Consider the following 14453-nt stretch of genomic DNA (forward strand, 5'->3'; position numbering starts at 1 on the left):
TTACAGTGATCTTAACCTGCGCTGTTGTGTTCCCTGCTTCATGCATGGCCAAAAATTCCTGCTGTCTCCTTCATTTCTGGGCCTGAAAGCCGAACCCTGAAAAAGTCCTACAGAAGACAATGGTATGTTTCCTTAGAATCCCTCCTGGCACAGCTTGGCGCAGGGATGCTGGTGTGGGCATGAGAGAGAGAGTGGTCAGGGCTGGAGCACAGGCCTGATCCGGTTTTATGCACCAGCTTGCGCTAGCTATGAAACCCCACCTTACCAGCTTGCACTGCCTCTTGTTTTCTTCTGCCTCCTCCTTTCTTTTCAAGTTACACTCTTCTGTGGTGGCATAAAATAGATCCAGCTCCACAGTTTTATAAGAAGAGGAATGAGTTTCTCATTGCRTTTTTAACATTTTTCTTTTATTTGCTTAAAGAAATATAAATATACCAGGGACTGTTATAATAGAGATACAGTGCTTCACTGTCCCTCAGGGTGATGGAGCCAAACTTGAGCACTTTGAAGGGTCGCTTTCCAAACGCCAGGCTCCCCTGCACTCCCAGGCAGCATTGGGAGCTTGGCACGGATACGTTCACTGCTGCCACAGAGGAGAAGGGTACCATCCAGCCCCATTCATCGCATCTGACCTGTCTTATTTCATCATTTCAGATTTTGAAAAGGGACTCACAGTCATCATATTGCTCGTGTTATGTTGTGCTGCTTCTTATTGCTGAGAGGGAGAGCCTTGCTCAGTGTTAGGCACGTTGTTAGCACCTAATGCTTGTTGTCAGGAAGAAAATGTCTGTTTTGTCTTCCTGTGCTCAAGAAATGACCTTATTGTCACTTGTGGGGGATGTTTAGCTTTAAAATTGTCTGACATGATCTTTGGTAGTACACAGGATACTGTGCAGCATGAGAAACTGCTCTATATTTTGATGCAGAGATATATATCTTTCCTGCTTCCACTTCTGGGCAGAGCTGGTGTCAGTCTCTGGGAGATGTATAGATTCTCCTCGTATTGCCTTTGGAAAATGCCGTTTTCTTCAAAACGTTTCTCAAGTTTTTCTGACCGAGAAAACTGATGTATTAGTGCCGCCTGCAGGATGTTAGTGACACAGCAAGCAACATATAAAATTACAAGTTAATCTGTAAGGGAAGTAGTAGTAACTGTATTATTGTTTTAGGCATGATGATCTCGGTTTGCAAGAGAAGTGAGGTTTAGAATGAGGTAACAGCTTTTGCTAGAATAACTAATGTAGGTGGAAAAAATGGAGAAACAGTCTGGCACACAAGCCCTCTTTAGATCTGCAACAGAAGCACTACAATTCAAGCAAAGTGCAGGCTGAGGCAAAACTGCTCTGTGAGGAAAGGAAAGTTAATGCCTGTGAAGCCAAGGCGGGTGTCAGTAAGAGAGAGGTGTTAAATCTGTGAGGGGAAAGAGGTAATTATTGCCTGTGAAAGAATGAGGTACGTGAGATTTGGAGAAACCCATAAGCTGCTGTAAAACTCATGTCTTGGAGTGGATGATTTTTAGCATCTGGTTACTTAATATCCATGAATTTCACTCAGTAATTTGTTAAGTTGTTTTGTGGATCACCCTAGAAGATCAGGGTTGAGAAGTCAGAGGTTATTTTGTGGAAAATGGTCTCATGTTGGCATTAAGGATGATGGGATCATCCCTCGATGGGACAATGAGATTTCCCTCATAAAATGTCTGTACAAGTCTGGTAAAAAACAGAAGTCACAATCATGGTGTAGAACAGGTCGAGAGCTGGAAATTCAGTGGCATCTCCAACGTCCTCAGCCCTTGCAATGGCAAAAATCCCAGTAATCTCCAGGCCTATCTGTGCTCTTACAGATTTGTTGCTGAAGTAGAAGGTATATTTCTAAGGTGCATTTACTTAAATCTTATTTTTCATTAAAGACAGTAAATTCAGTTCACCTTGGCTTGCACTTAAGTTCATAAATTACACCAATTATGAAAATGACCCTGGTGGTGGTGTCCTTTTCTGTGTGATTTGAAAATGCTCCCTTATGTTGGGGGTTATGGCAGAAGGAGCCATGAAGAAAATTTTATTTTGCTGTAAAACACAGATATCACATTCTCAGCTTGATGTGGTATTTCATGGTGAGTATCATTTGTTAGCTGTGAAATTATTTATTCTGCTCATGTTGCTGGTGACAAGTTGAGGCAATTCAGGTGGCAGTCTTACGTGTTGTTTCTGAAACAGGTTTTCTAACACAGTCAAAATGATGAATTGTGGGGCTGCTACTGGTTGGAAAAAGCAAGTGAGAATCCTCAGGACTTAGGCAGCAAACAAACCTCGGCACTTTGGAGACAGCGACACAAATGGTGTTTATGTCTTGGCAATGGGACCCGGGAATCTCGCTCATTAAACAAAGAAAAGCAGTTCCGTGAGAATTTAGAGGAATAAGGAAGGTAGAGGAGAATCAGGTTGCATGACAATGCTGTTCATACAAAAACCTGAGGATGAAATAACCCTGTGGGGAAAAAAGCCCAAATGTAGGAAGGTATTTAGGTACTTAATAATGGCTGATTCGGGAGCACAAATGTTCTGCGTAATAGCAGATGCAACCCTGTCAGGCCATACACTGGGCAGGGTTGGGTGTTGGTTGAGGGAAATGAGAGACAATGTGGCCAAGTGCAGACGGCCAGACTTTTCTTCCAGGCATTAGCACCCATGCTAGCTGTTCTCTGACACCGTATTAATTTGTGGATCTGGGCCCAGCTTAGATACTCTGGTCTCTTTCCCAGAGGTGCCACTGAGCAGAGTACACTTTTTCAGGAGCTCTAGTTCTCAGTTTTGATTTCTGCCTGAGAGAGTTTCCATTAGGGCTCAGGATGATAGTGGCCAAAGTGCCTGGTTTATTGTTTGGTCCTGCAAAAGCCCATGAGTTATCATTGTATCTGAGGCTTGCTCAGGGTTTCTTGTTCTTATTTCAGTGTTGGTCCAAATGCTCTTGCTGATATAGATTAGTCTAAAGCTAAGATTAGAGGTCACAGAGGTTAGTGAGAGCTGCATCATGCACTTCTTTTTGCTTTGCTTCTGGCTGTGGCTCTGGTGTATGCTAAGGAGATACTCATAATTCAGGCTTAGAGATAGTGACGAGTTCAGGATAGAATTAATTTAAGATCTTTATTACTAGGTCCTCCATGAACAAATGGAATGGGTTTAAGATAGGAGACCCAGGGGTACACTGAGGCTTTAGGGTAAAAGTCAGGGTTGGCTTAGGTCTGGCATAGTGAGAAATAAAGATACAGATTGTTTTCTGGGTGTCAGAAAAAGCTCAGAGGATAGTTTAGGGTTAGCAAAGGCTCTTCCTTTAATTTTGATTTGGAGTTGGATGACATTCTCATTTTAGGATGGCAGCTCATGTTTGGGCTATGGTTAGGCCTTGCACTGACATTTGCTTATTTGTCTCTGCCAGCCCTAGTCCCAAACCTCTTCTTCCTATGCCCTAATCATAACTTTTGTCTGTTACTTGGTGCCTTAAACGTAACTTGGTGTCTCTTTCTAGACCCAGCACTATTGCAGGCTCATCAGTCCCTGATTACTTAAGTGTTATCCCTCATTAGACAGACTGAATGCTGCTTCAAAGACTATAAATGTCCTCCTAAACTTTGATCTCAATTCTAGAGGGCAGCTTGGTGCATTGGTACAGCTAGAGGCAGAGAACAAAAGTCCTGGATGGACACTGACAGAGAAAGACAGGGGAAGAAACACTGGGAAAGTGAGGTTACATGAACAATTTATGTTGAAAGAAGACAATTCTGGCTGTGCATTCTTCTCCTCTTCCATGTGTGCACTCACACAGATGCACCGTGAGTCAGTTAAACTTTCTGATTTGACCAAAAGCTACAAAAAAGAAAAACTCAGACTTGTTGTGCAGCTGCACAGAGGAAAGTGTTGGCATGGGGGAGGTAGTGAGACCTGGAAACTGGGAGGAGGCAGGGGAGAAGGTGGTGGGCAGGAGTTCCCCTTTGACAGCCCTGCTATGTGAGATGAGTTTAATCAGGTGTTGTGYACACCACAGGCTGTGCTTCTTCAACTGTCTGAAAGGAGCCAACCTGAGCACTGCTGCAGTCTCTCCTTAATTCCCCCACAGTCTTACCCTCTTGTCCTGAATGGGCATTCATGTTCATCTGATCTTTCTATGAGTTGGTGCAGTGAGCTAAATTGGCAGAAGAATAGCACCAAATAGGAAATATTTTCAGACAGTTAAAATTCTTGAAATGACTCCCTAAGAGAAGCACAGGGCTAGCACAGAGAGGGAGAGGAGACATACAGATCTGCATGGGAAAGGGTTGGATGACAGCTCTATCAGCTTTAGCTGCTTAACTCTTGTGCAGTTGAACCCCTATTGTTGCTATCAATGAGTTTGACTGTGAAAGAAAAGATTGCATAATTGTTCTTTTTAATGTAATAGGTGAGTGACAAAACCAACCTAGACACTGGCTCATGTAAAACCAAACTTGTGAGGCCTTAAAGAATGATGTCTGGCTTGCCAAATAGCTTTAGTGGCATCACATATGTCTTCAGCTGATGTCAGCTGCTTCCTGGTAGATAAAGAGACTTTAACTGAATAAGGATACGTGGAAGACCAGACTTCATCTGCAAATATGGATATATGGATATCGCTGTATTTGATACATTCACATCATCAGAATTAATCTTAGTGTTTCTGGTCTTCATTTTCTTAAATGCTCTGAGAGAGAAGGTGGGACTGGGTATGGCTCTAGTGCTAGCAAAGGGGTAGAGAGGCCTGGCAGACGCTCAAGCAATCTGGAGCTTGTGGAGCCACCAGGAGGTGTTCACAGGTGGGGGGGTCTTAGTGAAAGGGCTACAGCCCCCTTCGAATCCCCCCTTCTACCTAGAAACTCTCCTGTAGTTTATTTTGGGTGTGGGAGATAGCAAAAATTGATATATCTGGATATTTTGAAACCAAAAATGAGACAATGGTGCAGCCTTTCTAACTCTTTGTGCTCCACCGCCTTTCCACGCTCTGAGTTCAACCCTCCTGCCTGCCTTCCTAAATGATGCAGAGTGTTTCTTGGGCTGCAAAGGTAACACTGCGTGAAAACAAGCAATGTGTGACATGGCACTGGGTGGCTGGGAAAGTTAAATGTAGCAGTGTAACATAATATGTTGATTTCATCCCAGAAGAAGGAGTCTGATATACTCTGAATAGTAAATTCCCTGCTCGTAATACTGTTGTGCAGAGGAAATATACGTGGAAGAAAAGACAGTGTAAGGTATAGGATGTTGAATGTAGATTTGAGGGACCAAAATTCAATTTCTAGTCACAGATAAAAGGTGATTTGCAACATGCGAATGATTTTCATTAAATCTCTTTTAACTAGTGACTCAGTCCCCTATTTGTAACATGGTGATGAGAAGCGTCTAGTGCACAGGGCAGTTATGTGTATCAAATCCAGCAGCACCATTCCACTAATTAAACAGAGGTACAGCTAGAGGCAGCGAGCAGAAGCTGGCATAGAGCTGCCAGTATAGGCTGTAATAGTCAACAGTAACATGGTGACTCTGTCAGATCTTGACGGCTGACAATATGCGAGTCGATGATGGCAATATACTTCCAGAGAAAAAGCTAGAGATTTTCTGCTTGACCATCCCCTCTGACAAGAAGTGTTGCATTCAGGACTTGACTTTGTCCATCACACAATAACCACTCTCCAGCTGCAGGGTTAGACCCTATGAGCTTGCGTGTCTTTCTCTCCCTTAAAAGCAGAATATGGCTACGTTGCAATTGGATATACATTTGCAGAGAAGGGAGCTCAAAGCAGCTGAACTGGCTTTAGGCTGGCTTTTGCTGTTTCACTCAGGCAACAAAAGCAGTGGGGTCTCAGCTGGGACCCTGCGTAGCTGGGACTCAGTAGCTGAAGTCCATGTCTTTTTGACTTTATTCTTATTAAAGCCAAGTTACCATGAGGTTTGCCTGTGCTACAATCATTTGGCTGTCATGTAGAATAATGGGAGCTTATATTAATGAGAAATCCAAACCAGGCCTTTCTTCCCCTCCAACTTAACAGGAAAAACAGGGAGCTGGTGGCAGATTGTATCGCAGGCAAAACAGTCTCAACTTGGGGAATTTTTACTTAATTTAATTTATTGCCAATTGACACACCATCTAACCAGGTACTGAGGAAAAAAAGAGAAAATAATTAAACAAAGAGTTAAGTAGAAACCTTTCCTCCCCCTTCCCCCGGTGCAGCTTCAGGCAAACCCCTCTTGTCCCCTTGCTTGTCTCACCTTCCCCTACGTTCACTGCGGTTATGCTCAGTCCCTCCCAGTTCCTCCAGAGAGGCGATGAGCAGTGCAGGCAGTTGCGTTGTGTGTAACCATTTCTGATGGCCGCTCTGTGCATATGGGTTTCCTCTTGCTGCTCTTTGCTTCTTACTGGTTTTCCTCTGCTGCTCTTTGCTTCTTAGTGCCCCAGTGTGGCTCGCCTTTGGGCTGCTGTCCTTCGGGAGTGTCCCTGTCCCTGTCCTTGCTGCTGCTTATTCACTATTTTTCAACAAAGAGGGTTTTAATATCCAGTCAGTCTTTTGTTGAATTAATGTGGAAGAAGATTAGCTATAATTTTCAAAAGAAAATTTAATAATTTTCCCAGTGACTCACTTCTAAGTTATTTGATTTTCTAGAATTATGTTAGTTAATGTTCTGCTGCTTTCTCTTGACAGCCTTTTTATACAGACAAGCTGAAAAGTTCCCTTTCAATCTTCGATTTGTGCTAAATTTTTCCCTGCATCATCTAGAATCAAATTAATTATCCTGTGACAGAACTGGTAATTGGTTGGAAAACATATTATATAAGGGTTGTCACTAGTGAAATCTCTAAACAGGACAAGAAAATCAATGCTTTACCTCCCTTTGGTATCCAGTTTCTAATTTGATCCTCTGCTGTTTCTCTTCAACTTTTTATATTTCTCTCCTCTGGATTTGCACTCAGTTTCTTACATGTTAGCAAACAGAATGAAGGAGAAACTACTTGTACTTTCATATATTTTGGCTGAATTTTAACCAGGTGTTGATCAAATTTTCCCCTTTTTCTTGAGATTTCTAAAAATTATTGTTTTCTTTTGAATTCTTGGAGGAAATGATACATTTGTAAATACTATTTTTCAACAGCCAGTGAAATCTTGAAACCATATAGGCCTTTCTCCATTGCGGCTGTTCTGGCCATTTCTGAAGGTCAGGATATCTCTCAATATGAGTTCCTGAAAATTATGATTTTTAAACATTCATCTGTCATTATGTGTTGTAGCGTTTTTATTTCAGAAGAGCACAGAAATAAGATGGGAAAGTAAATGGTGAAACTGGTGTGAAAATTACAAGTGTGCTGGCCTAAGGATATATGTAAGGCATATTAATGAGAAGAGACAATTTTTTTTTTATAATAACTGTTGAAAGAGGTGGAGAAAACTTGGAGCACACAAGCTCTTCTTCAGGTCACCTAAAAAGACCTGAAAGTCTCAAAAACCTTTCTATTTTTTCCAGCTATACTGGTAGATCCAATAAATGTAATTATCTCTCCTGAAATAACCTGCTTTGTTTAAAATGATGTTTGCTTGTTGATTTTAAAGTTCTGGAAATAATTGTCTCGCCTTTTTATTTATTATTTTCTACAGCTAGGTAGCTACTGATGACTATGATCCTCACATTTGAGTAAAGTCACTTTTCTTTCCTTTTTCTCTCAATTCCTTGGAGGCATATACTTTCTTTTTGTTGCAGGTACTCAGATAATGAACTGTAGAGGTGTAGTTGCATTACAGATCTGCATTTTAGCATGGTATGTAGTATGTAGCATGCATGCTCATCTTGATATTAAGAATTATTTCACTGGAAACCTACTACAATGTGCCAACTGCAGTGGTCCAACTACTGCTTTGATATACTCAGATAACATGCAAGTAAGGCCTAGAATAATGTGGATTTAGTAATTGGGATAACCCAAACACCCTCTCATTGTTCAATGGTTCTATGAATGTGCATATTTCTCAGCCTCTTTTACTGAATATTTGCTTAGTTTAGTCAATAGTGCAGAGATGACAAAAGTTCAAATTTAATTACTTTTCTGTATTCTTTAATTGGAATATTTAGCTGTATCTGATATTCAAGAGAATTAGAAGACAAAAGAACATAGAATGGTAAGGCTCAAGGCATGCACTGTTTATATATAAATGTTGTATCCCTCGGGTGTTTTTGCCCTTCTGTTTACTGTCACAACCTCTCTCTCCATAAATCTCTATTTTAGTTTTCTCTTCTGGTGCTGTTGGTATGCAAGCACCAGAAGAAAGCATTCTTCCCATTTTCCTGCATGTTGAGTCAGAGGGATAAAAAGGACTTGGTGCATCAGAATATGTTAAGTGGCTGATGGCTATGAGGATTTGTTAATCTTTCTGAGCAAGAGAGTCTGAACAGGATTTGCTTCAGTAAGCCACAATAGGATGAAATAAAAGGAGAGAAAGGTGGCATTATAACTCTGATTAACACAAAATGTCTACGATGTCTACACAGTGTCTAAGAGAATTTTTTTTCTAAGAGAGGATGAGACCAAATATAAGCATCAACTCATGATAGATCAGAACATCATGCATTGACATTAATTCTTGGTGATGCAGAAGATAATGAGTGTTAGCACCAGAAGAACTCTGAATGGGAGGCTGCCTACTGGTGATGCTAATTAACTGTAGCCTCCCTCTGTGCTGATGGTCTCTGGCTTAATGGGGTTCATTACAGAGCAACACTTGACTTATTTTTTAAAGTATTTGATAGAGCATTTACATTGCCTTTTTAAATTGCCATCATTATCTCTGTCATTTGGAATTCAGATATGAGATAATTGTGGGGAAAAAAAAGTTATTTTCTTCTCTTCTAAGAAAACTATGCCTTCTAGGTGGTATAAAAGTTTTGTATTAATTGCATAAAAATATCAAATATCTTTAGGAGGAGTAGAAGCAGATTTATATATTCACAGTCAACCATCTGTATTTCAGTCTATTGCATGCACTACAGTAAAAGTTTTAAATTTAAAAGTGAACAGCTAAGATTTTTTGCATAGACTTTTTTAAAAAATATATTTTATCCCTCTGTAATTTTCTCAAGTCAGTTTTTAAGTGATTGAAGAATTTGCCTCAACTTTATTAAGTTTGGATGCTCATTAATATTTTGACTTTTGCTGATTCAGCTTATTAGAGTAAATTACATCCCCCCTTAACACATGTCAGATTATTTGGCTGGTGCCTCTTACTAGCAGAAAGGACCTGATCATTTTATTGTATTTAGCTTTGCTTAAAATAGATATATATTGCCTGCTTATCATATAGCCAAGCTTACAAATTGCTTGGGATTGCTTGAAATTGCTTGGTAAGGTAGACTCATTTGAACTTTGTATCTCTTAATACATGCARATAGAAAATCATGGATCTGAGAACAAAAAGATGTTGAAATAAAGCAAGTGCAAAGCATTTATAGATAATGGCAAAAAATTAAATGGGTAGGAGCTCCTGCTGTGGTGCTGATAAAATGAATAAAGCCCTTGGAGAATACAACCCTTGGATGAGCATGACCCCACAGAAACATGTATTTTCTAGTAAGGACTGTGAGTGGTTATATATGAGTGCAACATTAGTGAAATGACATGCACATGTCTGAAACTTCAGACCCAGTTCTCATTCACACACCAATGAGATGTTGAAAAGCTAGGTGGTTGGCAGTAAGTGATACAGCACACTTGGAGGTGGACAAGAGGCAATGGGCACAAACTGAAGCAGAGGTAATTCCATTTAATATGAGGAAACACTTCTTTACTGTGAGAGTGATTGAACATGGGCACAGATTGCCCAGAGAGGTTGTGGAGTCTCATATGCAGAAAGTCAGAAGAGAAGATTACAGGATTTGGTTTTAGCCTTATAGTCTGTGGATGTGTGAATATACCTGAAAGGACTGAGCTGAAGAATCCCTCAGGTTGTTTTTTTTTTTAAAGATAATAAAACTGGTCATTGCTGGCAGTAGAGTTTATGTATCGACTATAAAACCTCAGCAAATCTCTGACAGACCCTCAACAAACATGCATCATCAAAAACAAAATCTAATTTAGAAGTGACTGAGGAAAAGAAAAGAAAAAAATAGTTAAAGTGAATTTATTATGCAGGAGAATTTAGTAAAATTGGGATTACCTAAGCTGGAGTAAAAGCCATCATGGTAAGTTTCAAATGTTATGTAGGTGGTTATTGCCATAGGTTGTTTTTATGAAGTCATTTTTATTGTTATTATTGTTTTATAAGGTTGTTCTTATCTCTCTTTCCTTTTAGCATTACTATCTTTGTTTTGTAGTTGCTATATTATTTCTTGTCTGGAGTAAGCGCAGTGAACCTACTGCTGCATCTGGCCCAACATAGCAGCAATCTTCTACTCATTGTTCTTCTTTCTGTTCCTATTTCTCTCTAGAAATGATTGCTTATTTTAAATGCATAGTTTCTGTTAACATATATTTAATGCCTGTTACTGGGCTTTTTGCAGAGAAGTCAATGAGAGTGTAAAGAGAAGCACCATTTTTTCCTCTAAGTTTATGACGAAAAGAATAGCAAAAGAAAACATGTTATTTTAGAAGTGTTATCAAGTTGAAAATACTGTGATTATCCAATAATTTTACAGGCTGCAACACACCTTTCTTCAAGGTCAAGGTGTTTTGTTATATCGCAATCAATGTCAGCACATACAGAAAAATCCAATATCACAGTGTGTGATATTGATCTAGAGTTCCAGCCACTAGACTATAAATCCTATCTCATTTTCATAAAGTTTTCATTCTAAAACTATGAGGCTGAAGCTTTCTAAAAGATTGGATAGCACCAATTTCACATGAAATGCAAATATTTTATTTTTCCTTTAAAAAACATGGATTTTGCGCTAGGCAGATGAAAAAGATCATATCATAAATTAAAACCAGAAGATAGGAGCTAGAGAAGAAAAACGCATGCCTGGTTTTTTTTTTTTATTAGTGAGGAAGGACCTTTGTTTAAATATAGAACACAACAGTTAGGTTATCCGTCTTGCTGCTGTGTCTCAGTTGCTATCTTCAGAAATAGAACAAAAGGCAAATTAACAAAATTAAATTTGAAATGTTTAAGGCCTTATTAAGACCTTGTAAAGTTCTTATGTTAACACACTGCACAAAGCATGTCACCTACCCCTGACTCACACAGGAAATAAGTTTCCTATAGTTTAGAGCTAAGAATCTTGACCTATATGTGGGAAATATAAGACCTCCTGCTTCCAGACATTTAGCTTCTCTAAAGCTAAATGTATTCCCAGCACTGATCACCATCTTGAGAAATGATACAAAACTCTAGAGAATTCTGTTTAAAAATAGTTTAACACTTTCTATAAAGTAGTTATGTATCTAAAAAATGTTATGTATCTAATTTCTAATTCTATGCTGTTATCTCTATAGGATGTTCTTCAGCCTGGTCTTTGCATATGTGCTAGCCCACCTAGATACAGGAGTGGACATAGGAGTACTGGCTCCGCCCACCTTGTTCTCCCCCCAGTTTCACCAGGCAAACATTTTTTACCATCTTCCTCTGTCTGCAGATCAGGCTGTCTGTGGATCACAACATACAGACCAGCGGGAATTGAGTATTTCAGGTGCTTTCCCTAAGACATGATCTTTGCATAATCACAGGTTAAGCAAGTGGGAATGCTGCTGGTTGGCCAGGAAATCAGGACCAGCCACAAGGAAATAAAAGATAATATATGGGAGACAGGTTGTGTCTGTCCCTCAGAGGAAATGAAGAATTAGGAGGGAAAGTATGGGTAATAACGGAGATAAGTGGAGTGCAATTAAAAAACAACCCCCCCCCCCATATTCAAGCTTTTTCTGTCACTACCACAGCAAAATAAGGTCATAGGGATATAGCCAACAGTACAACATATTCTATGTCTCCATATAACAGGCTATCCCAATACTTCTAGCCCAACAGGTGCTAACACCACATTTAGAAATGTGTGTTGCAAACCTCCAGTACAGATAGACCCACTGTCCAAAACTGGGTGGCCGTATCTGAAGTACTCAGGCAAGTGTCCATGTTATCTCCTCAAAAATGCCTGGGAATTGTTCAGGATGTTGCCAGCTGGCAAGAATTTAACATAATGTTAAGAACTGAACGTTGTGGGCAATTGAGGTCCAGTGTCCAAAAACGCTCCCTGGCACTGTTTAGTTGATGAGTGCAGACACAGCCCATGAGTTCAGATGTCCTGTGCTGTAGCGTAAGTATGACGGCTAACAGCCAGGCAACTGTAAATCCCTATACCACGGCCCAGCTCTAGAGCTCAGATAGGAGGAGACAGCTGGATTTAGCCTGTGCTCTGTGCACAACAGCCAGACTCAACTCTTTACTCTCCCTGTTTGTATTTCTAGATCAACAAGGCCAGAAAGGCCAAAAAAAAAAAAAAAAAACCCACAACACAAAAAAATCATATTAGTGTTAGCTGGGTTAGAGCTTGCTAAATTTGAATGATATAACTGCAGGCTTATGACTAGAATAAATATATTTAAAAGGCTGTTTTTGTCATGCCATAGCTCTGTACCAGACTGGGAACATTGAGCCCTGCGCCCTTCAGGCAGGCCCGAGTACAAGGCTGGTTCTGGCTCCCCAGGGATTTCCATGGAGACCAGCACAGTAAGCTCCAGGGCTGGGGTGGTGATTGGCAGGTCTGAATGTGAGGAAGAATCAGTAAAACTGAAGAGAAACTGGGAAGGAAGAAGTACTTAAGCGCTTTTAATGGTTGTTGATATTAAAATTCCCCCATTTCCAAAATTTTATTTCTGCACTTGCTGAGAAATGCTCCTGACAGGCTGAGGATCTGGGCTTCTGGTTCATGTTTAGATCCATCTTTACACCATCAAATTAAACATTTCCCTTTCTCATTCAAAGGCTTTATCAGTTATGTATTTTTAGGTTTTCAGAGCATAAGAATTCAGTGGGGGGCCACCATGGTAAAATGCACTCCAGGGAAAGTCCTCTCCTCAGCATGAAAGAAAAATTGCCTGTTTTCCCTCTTGCAGAATGTAGTCTTTAACTGGAGGGATATTCTCAGTTCCTCAGCTTTGCATGAGAGGAGATTTGTGAAGCCATGCAGAGGGGTTAGGAGGAGGCCTGACTCCATAACCTCATGTGGGCCCTTTGCTGAATGGGGTGGGTGCCCTGGTGACGAAGGATGCAGAGAAGGCAGAGTTACTGAATGCCTTCTTTGCTKCAGTCTTTACTGCTCAGGCCAGCCCTCAGGAACCCCAGACCCTGGAGGCAAAAGAGAAAGTCTGGAGAGAGGAAGACTTTCCCTTGGTGGAGGAGGAGTGGGTTAGAGATCATTTAAGCAAACTTGACACCCACAAATCCATGGGCCCTGATGGAATGCACCCACGAGTGCTGAGGGAGCTGGCAGATGTCATTGCTAAGCCACTCTCCATCGTCTTTGAAAGGTCATGGAGAACAGGAGAGGTGCCCGAGGACTGGAAGAAAGCCAATGTCACCCCAGTCTTCAAAAAGGGCAAGAAGGAGGACCCAGGGAACTACAGGCCAGTCAGCCTCACCTGCATCCCTGGAAAGGTGATGGAGCAGCTCATCCTGGAGGCCATCTCCAAGCATGTGGAGGACAAGAAGGTGATCGGGAGTAGTCAGCATGGCTTCACCAAGGGGAAATCATGCTTAACCAATCTGATAGCCTTCTATGATGGAATGCCTGGCTGGGAAGATGAGGGGAGAGCAGTGGATGTTGTCTACCTAGACTTCAGCAAGGCTTTTGACACTGTCTCCCATAGCATCCTCATAGGCAAGCTCAGGAAGTGTGGGCTAGATGAGTGGACAGTGAGGTGGATTGAAAACTGGCTGAATGGCAGAGCTCAAAGGGTTGTGATCAGTGGCACAAAGTCTAGTTGGAGGCCTGCAGCTAGTGGTGTCCCCCAGGGGTCAGTACTGGGTCCAGTCTTGTTCAACTTCTTCATCAGTGACCTGGATAAAGGGACAGAGTGCACCCTCAGCAAGTTTGCTGATGACACAAAACTGGGAGTGGCTGATACGCCAGAGGGCTGTGCTGCCATTCAGAGAGACCTGGCCAGGCTGGAGAGGTGGGCRGAGAGGAACCTCATGAAGTTCAACAAAGGCAAGTGCAGGGTCCTGCACCTGGGGAGGAATAACCCCCTGCACCAGTACAGGTTGGGGGTTGACCTGCTGGAAAGCAGCTCTGCGGAGAAGGACCTGGGAGTGCTGGTGGACACCAAGTTAAGCATGAGGCAGCAATGTGCCCTTGTGGCCAAGAAGGCCAATGGGATCCTGGGGTGCATCAGGAAGAGTGTTGCCAGCAGGTCGAGGGAGGTGATTCTCCCCCTCTACTCAGCCCTGGTGAGGCCACATCTGGAGTACTGCG

The 14453-nt window shown here is 41.4% G+C and overlaps 1 long non-coding RNA gene across 1 annotated transcript in view; it reads left to right on the forward strand.

Moving 5' to 3' along the window:
• LOC112975713 overlaps window positions 1-14453 on the forward strand; it is a 26376-nt gene continuing 11923 nt past the window's right edge. Inside the window, exon 1 of the long non-coding RNA XR_003256702.1 lies at window positions 1-122. This is a non-coding gene — a long non-coding RNA (uncharacterized LOC112975713). The remainder of the gene's footprint in view (window positions 123-14453) is intronic.

This window comes from Apteryx rowi, unplaced genomic scaffold (assembly GCF_003343035.1).
Source record: "Apteryx rowi isolate R43461 unplaced genomic scaffold, aptRow1 scaffold_683, whole genome shotgun sequence".
Taxonomy (NCBI): domain Eukaryota; kingdom Metazoa; phylum Chordata; class Aves; order Apterygiformes; family Apterygidae; genus Apteryx; species Apteryx rowi.